The sequence below is a fragment of the Sinocyclocheilus grahami genome, unplaced genomic scaffold (genome assembly GCF_001515645.1).
Source record: "Sinocyclocheilus grahami isolate Dianchi unplaced genomic scaffold, SAMN03320097.WGS_v1.1 scaffold2397.1, whole genome shotgun sequence".
Classification (NCBI taxonomy): domain Eukaryota; kingdom Metazoa; phylum Chordata; class Actinopteri; order Cypriniformes; family Cyprinidae; genus Sinocyclocheilus; species Sinocyclocheilus grahami.
Window position 1 is genome coordinate 65,727 of NW_015507576.1, and position 6,796 is coordinate 72,522.

The 6,796-nt window shown below is 42.2% G+C and overlaps 1 long non-coding RNA gene across 1 annotated transcript in view; it reads left to right on the forward strand.

The window, feature by feature from the left end:
* LOC107574939 (uncharacterized) overlaps positions 1-4,382 on the forward strand; it is a 9,915-nt gene extending 5,533 nt beyond the window's left edge. The window contains exon 3 of the long non-coding RNA XR_001607761.1: positions 4,322-4,382. This is a non-coding gene — a long non-coding RNA (uncharacterized lncRNA). The remainder of the gene's footprint in view (positions 1-4,321) is intronic.
* The last annotated feature ends 2,414 nt before the right edge of the window (positions 4,383-6,796 follow it).

Below are 6,796 nucleotides of genomic sequence, written 5' to 3' on the forward strand. Positions count from 1 at the left end.
CGAATTTATTGAATGCTTTAACCAGGGAATTAATGCTGCGCGATTGGTTGGCATCTGGAAAGTTGATGAGCAGAAAGTCATCCAACAGGTGAAGAACGAATGGTAGTTTGAAGTTATTTAGTAAGACCCAGCAGAGTGCTTCAGACAGTGTATCGAATATCTTTGAGCTGCTTTTACACCCGAAGGTGAGTCTAACTGAAAAATAAAATTTTCCTCGCCAACTGACCCCGAAAAGATGCCACTGAGAGGAGGGGTGTAAGGGCATGATTTTGAAGGCTTCACTAATGTCTGCTTTCCTGAGCCACGCTCCTCTGCCGGCTAATTTAATGAGTTTGATTGCGTTGTCCACTGTGGAATAAGCCAGGGAAAAAGGTTCTGAGGGAATTAAACTGTTAATGCTTGGAACCCCTAGGGTGGAGTGGGGAGCGGATAAATGAAAAATTAGAAGTTTTTTCCCCTGAGTATTTCCTAACTGCAACTCCTAAAGGGTTAATGCGGAAAAGTTTGAAGGGAGGTTGATTGAAAGGTCCGATCATGTACCCCTTCTCTATTTCTTTCTCCCTCAGATCATCTACGGCCTGTGGAACTTTGATAGCTGACTGAAGGTTTTGACAGGTGAAAGAGAACGTGGGCAGATAGGAAAGACCAGCTATAAACCCATGCATGAGCCCTAAAATGAGGTAAGACACGAAAAAGCGATATGGATGCTTTTCCAGAGCTTTAGATAGCTCCTTGGTGTTCACCGGAGTGTTTATTTCTTTTTTATAAATTTTGTGCGGCGTGGACAAGAAAACTTCGGGTGACTGTTCATGCAATAGCTGCAAGCATGAAAAAATTTACAATTATTATGAGTACAAACATTCTTGTTGAAATTGTAGCAAAGAGGGGTCTGTCTTTCAGGCTTCACCTGTTCTGGCGCCGAAGCGCTAGCGTCATGAGTTGAAGCGGTCTTAGGGCAGAGAGATTCGGTGTGGGAAAACGAACCGCAGAGTGAGCATGACAGGGCTCGGTGACCCGTAAAGTGTCTGCTGATTAATGTAAGATCGACCACGGACCAGTTCAGTCGCTGATTAAAGCATTGTATGTTCATTGCTGCTTTCGATGAAAATGATTTGTGGTATTTGTAGAATAGGTTGCCTCCGTAAGACATGGTGAGATCCGAAATGATAGCTAGGTAGGTATCTAATTCTTTTCTCCTGTCTGGATACACTTCGCAGATAATGTCTCTGAACATGCCGAAAGCTACATTAAATTCTGCCATAGTTAGACTTTTGGTGATTCTTGGATCGCTGTTTTTAAGAATGACAGATATATCCCCACAATCCACAATCCTTCTTTCGTTAGTTTCTGCGCATAGCAATATTTTAACCAAGTTTATATTGTTACCTGACAGGATTTGAGCGCACCGTTGGGGAGAAATGGCGGCTGCTGGGGGGAAGAAGGGCACCCCGGTGGAAGCAGCAGGTAACGCTGATCCGAGAGATCTTCTAGGAAAAGCCAAGTCGGGAGTAAGGGCGCAGTATGATGTCAAGCTGGAAGTCTGCCCGTCAACCATCGCCCGAGATGCAGAAGACGAGTGCTGCGATTCCAGTGCCTGGATCCTGTTGTCCATATCGGAGAGGGTTCCTTGGATTGACAGCAGCGCTGAGAGAACCCTGTCGTCTCCCTGTTGTGCTGGAGCTTGAGAGGGATGGGATGTTTTTTACCTTCTTTGGAGTTGGAGACGCTTGATCGGTGGAGATATTTTTTCTTTTCAACGAAGGCTTTACGGCCGGTAGATCGGGGAAGAGAAGATACTGCGTTGGTAGATGGGGGCTGCGGATCTTGATTAACTTCTTGTAAAAGAGACAAGAGCTGATTATGATTCAGATTTCGAGTTCACATACAAACATAAATAGAATAGGCTAATTAAATTTGTCTATTTTAATGTAAGACAACATATTTTTCGTCAGTGATAGAAATGATTTAAAACGGTAGTGTAAGCAAGTTTAGTTTAAAAACGTTTAATAGTAAATAAGACACAATTAGACAATATTTGAATAAAATAATAATAATAATAAATATTTATTTGCAACAACTGATGGAGTACTGAATGCTGCACGCACGCGCATCGTTGTCAAGGTAACATTTGGTCAGTCATTCCCTTCACCAAGGGAGTTACAAACGCTTATACGAGACAGTAATACCCTGCACCCTACAAAGAACACGCTTCAAGGGCTCTGCCCTTCGAAGGGAGTAGGGCATCGCATAGCAATATTTTAACCAAGTTTATATTGTTACCTGACAGGATTTGAGCGCACCGTTGGGGAGAAATGGCGGCTGCTGGGGGGAAGAAGGGCACCCCGGTGGAAGCAGCAGGTAACGCTGATCCGAGAGATCTTCTAGGAAAAGCCAAGTCGGGAGTAAGGGCGCAGTATGATGTCAAGCTGGAAGTCTGCCCGTCAACCATCGCCCGAGATGCAGAAGACGAGTGCTGCGATTCCAGTGCCTGGATCCTGTTGTCCATATCGGAGAGGGTTCCTTGGATTGACAGCAGCGCTGAGAGAACCCTGTCGTCTCCCTGTTGTGCTGGAGCTTGAGAGGGATGGGATGATTTGACCTTCTTTGGAGTTGGAGACGCTTGATCGGTGGAGATATTTTTTCTTTTCTCCGAGGCTTTACGGCCGGTAGATCGGGGAAGAGAAGATACTGCGTTGGTAGATGGGGGCTGCGGATCTTGATTAACTTCTTGTAAAAGAGACAAGAGCTGATTATGATTCAGATTTCGAGTTCACATACAAACATAAATAGAATAGGCTAATTAAATTTGTCTATTTTAATGTAAGACAACATATTTTTCGTCAGTGATAGAAATGATTTAAAACGGTAGTGTAAGCAAGTTTAGTTTAAAAACGTTTAATAGTAAATAAGACACAATTAGACAATATTTGAATAAAATAATAATAATAATAAATATTTATTTGCAACAACTGATGGAGTACTGAATGCTGCACGCACGCGCATCGTTGTCAAGGTAACATTTGGTCAGTCATTCCCTTCACCAAGGGAGTTACAAACGCTTATACGAGACAGTAATACCCTGCACCCTACAAAGAACACGCTTCAAGGGCTCTGCCCTTCGAAGGGAGTAGGGCATAGAGATGCTCACTTCTGTTTGGAAGTCGCCGCATGTCTCTTGTATCACCGCGGAGGAGCGGACGTGCTCTCTCGTTTCATTCAAATGCAGCTTGCCGTCTTGCGGCTCAGTTTTTGATTGTATTGAAAATGAAATAATTTTTTCATGATTTAATTTTTCATGAGGAATTTAGTATTAATACTACTATAATTTTGCTGTAGTGATCATATTGTAATAACGATTGTTTTGTTCACTGTTCATAATGGATTTATAAAGATTGAAATATAGGAGCGGACGTGCTCTCTCGTTTCATTCAAATGCAGCTTGCCGTCTTGCGGCTCAGTTTTTGATTGTATTGAAAATGAAATAATTTTTTCATGATTTAATTTTTCATGAGGAATTTAGTATTAATACTACTATAATTTTGCTGTAGTGATCATATTGTCCTGACGATTGTTTTGTACACCGTTCATAATGGATTTATAAACGGGTAAGATTTCAAAACATTAATCTCAATTCAATATTTCATATCCCCGTATTTATATATTATTTTAGGTAAACAAAAAAAATCTGTGTAATAAGTTAACTATGAATATACAATACATTATCTCTTAAATGTCAACCTTATAGTTTGAACGTTCGTTCGTCTTGGCTCAAAGCCACTTGCTGAGAACTTTTCTTCGCGGAAGCTTTGCGTTAATTACAAGTGAGATAACAAAATATTTAATCTCTAATCAATATTTTTTATCCAATTATTTGCCCAGTTAGTTTTGGTACTGAGGTAAAAGTTGCCTTGCATTCGCTATAACAGTGGGTGGTGGTCACGAAGATGACTTTGCAGCGACTTTCTTCTTGCAAGATCGGCAGACAGGGTGACCGTCCTCGTTTAAATTGCCTTCAGGACTCTTGTAAAAGCCAAAATATGACCAGACCACCGATTTGGTCCTCTTAGATGGCTTAAAAATCTCCCGAGCGCTGTCACTGCTTTCCGCCATTTCGTCTCGTGCAAAAAAAACAAAAAAAACAACAACACTGCATGCTGCTTCTGCGTCAGACTGATGCTGGCTGGACAGGATTTACCGCGAGTTTTCAAAATCATGATAATCAAATACGGTTTTGATGATAATTAAAATTTAAACGATAATACTAACCGTCAGGGCATTTTATCATGATTTATCGTGAAACCGGTAATCGTTCCATTCCTAGCTTGTATAGGAACGCAGCTCCTCCGACTAAAATGTCCAGTAAAACTTCTGAATGTTCAAATGTCGGCAGAAAGTTATTTGGTGTGCTATTTCTGATGCCCAGGAGTTCGTAGTAATGCTGATCGGGAAAAAGTTGCAAACAAACAAAAAAGTACAAGTACCAAGGAGTGACAAACCATGGCTGCCATCTGTGGCGCCATCTTGATCTTTACCTCTAGTGCAGAGGTAGCCAACACGGTGCCCCACGTGAGTTGCCCGAAAGCCATGTTCTAAAATTGCACTAGTCACAATGGAGCTCCTTGTAAAAAATTTATTTAATTGAGTTGCTTTTCTTTTTAAATCAATAACACTTGCTTTGATGTACATATAAAAAAAACGATAATACTAATATATAAAGAGTAGGGGTGTAACCCCGGTGTCCTGGCCAAATTCCCTCCACTGGCCTTTGTCAATCATTGTCTCCTAATAATCCCCACTCACTGAATTGGCTCAGTCTCTCTCTCCTCTCCACCTGTAGCTGGTGTGTGGTGACGGCACTGGCGCCGTTGTGCTGTGGCTGCCGTCGTATCATCCAGGTGGATGCTGCACACTGGTGGTGGTCAAGGAGATACCCCCCCCCCCCATGATAATTACAACAATACACAATAAAGCGCTATATAAATGCATCATTCATACATGTCTTTCTCCAGCAGCACAGACTGGAGATCCGCATCTCTTGTTTCTCCAGCTACAGTCGTTGTGTTTTCACAGCTGTCTGCACTGGTAAAGGCAGGAGATTCATTAAAATAAATCTTACTTCATAAATGTGTGCAGGCTAGCGTTTTAGTATATTAGTATTTATTAAGCTACTAATTTAAGAGGCCATGTCACTTTCAGAACTGCTGTGTGATAAAACTTCATCATCTATTCTGGGTGTCGCTGCACCTCGTTGTAGTTTTAGATCCTGTAACAGCTGTAAATATTTCTCACAAGGCTGGACTTAACAAAAGTCTGGCTTAAGTAGCACTTACACCCAACTACTTTACATCCAGCTGCTGCGACCGGCCCCTGAACGGAAGATGTGAAATAGTTAGAAAATAAGTTATACTCACAGTACAGTGTAGAGCAGCACTGTAGTATTTGACTTCATATGAATATATGAAATCTCAGTTCTGCAGCTTATTTCTGTTGTTTGTGTGCTGGTCTGTGTCTGTCTCTTCTGCCTCATGCTCTTTAGCACTGTCTGTACTCAGACTGACATGTTAGACGTCTACTGAGAGACTCAGACTCCAGCCCAGATGTACATTTGACAATAAAATATCCTACACATTATCTGACCCATCACGCACAAATGAGTGACAGACTTTTGGCCAATTTGATCTTTTGCAAGTGCAATGCACCCTAAGGCCCAGAAAAAAGAACTTTAATTTAAGCAGTAACTCAGTTTTGCCATTGCCTCAGAACCTAGAAATACAGGATGTACTGAATGAAACTTCAGATTTGAATCCCACTCTTCTCATTCCATACAGGCCTTCGGATAACTCATGTTCTTCAAGCCTCCCCAAAGAAACCACGGTAAATGAATAACTTTGATGTTATATTGTTACTATCATTTCAGTCTTTTATACAATGCAATTATTGTACAGTTAAAAAATTTTCTTTCATGTGTAGAATGATGAATTATCAAGTGATGATGTGCTGTCCAGACATGCCACTGCTGTTGTGATGACTGCTAGAGAGAAACATCATATCTCACAGGTTAGTGTCAGTCAGTACTCAATGTCAATCTACTCCCTTTCCCTATCTGTTGTCCCCCAATGTTTCAAAACATCCACCATTGTGCCAATACAAAAGAAACCCAAAACTTCTTGCTTGAATGACTGGCGCCCTATTTCTCTGACCCCCATCATCAGTAAGTGCTTTGAGAAGCTCATCAGATATCACATCTGCTCTGTATTACCAGCATCACTCGACCCACTGCAGTTCGCCTACCGCAATAATCGCTCCACAGATGATGCAATTGCCTTCACCCTGCACACTGTCCTTTCCCATCTTGACAAGAGGAACACATATGTGAGAATGTTGTTTGTTGACTACAGCTCAGTGTTTAATGCCATAGTGCCCTCTAAGCTTGTGGTTAAACTCTGGGTCTGAACAGTTCTCTGTGCAGCTGGATCCTGGACGTCTTGACAGACAGACGGCAGGTGGTCATAGTTGGCAGTCAACATCTCCTCCCCGCTGACCCTCAACACTGGAGCCCCACAGGGCTGTGTTCTCAGTCCTCTCCTGTTCTCCCTGTACACGCATGACTGTGTAGCCACGCACAGCTACAACATCATCGTCAAATTCGCGGATTACACAATGGTGGTAGGCCTGATCACAGACGATGATGAATCTTCTCGCAGGCCATCAGACTGCTGAACTCCAGATAGCAAACGATACTCACCACCTACCCCTACCCCTCACACTGGATACCATCTACACACCAGCCACACTG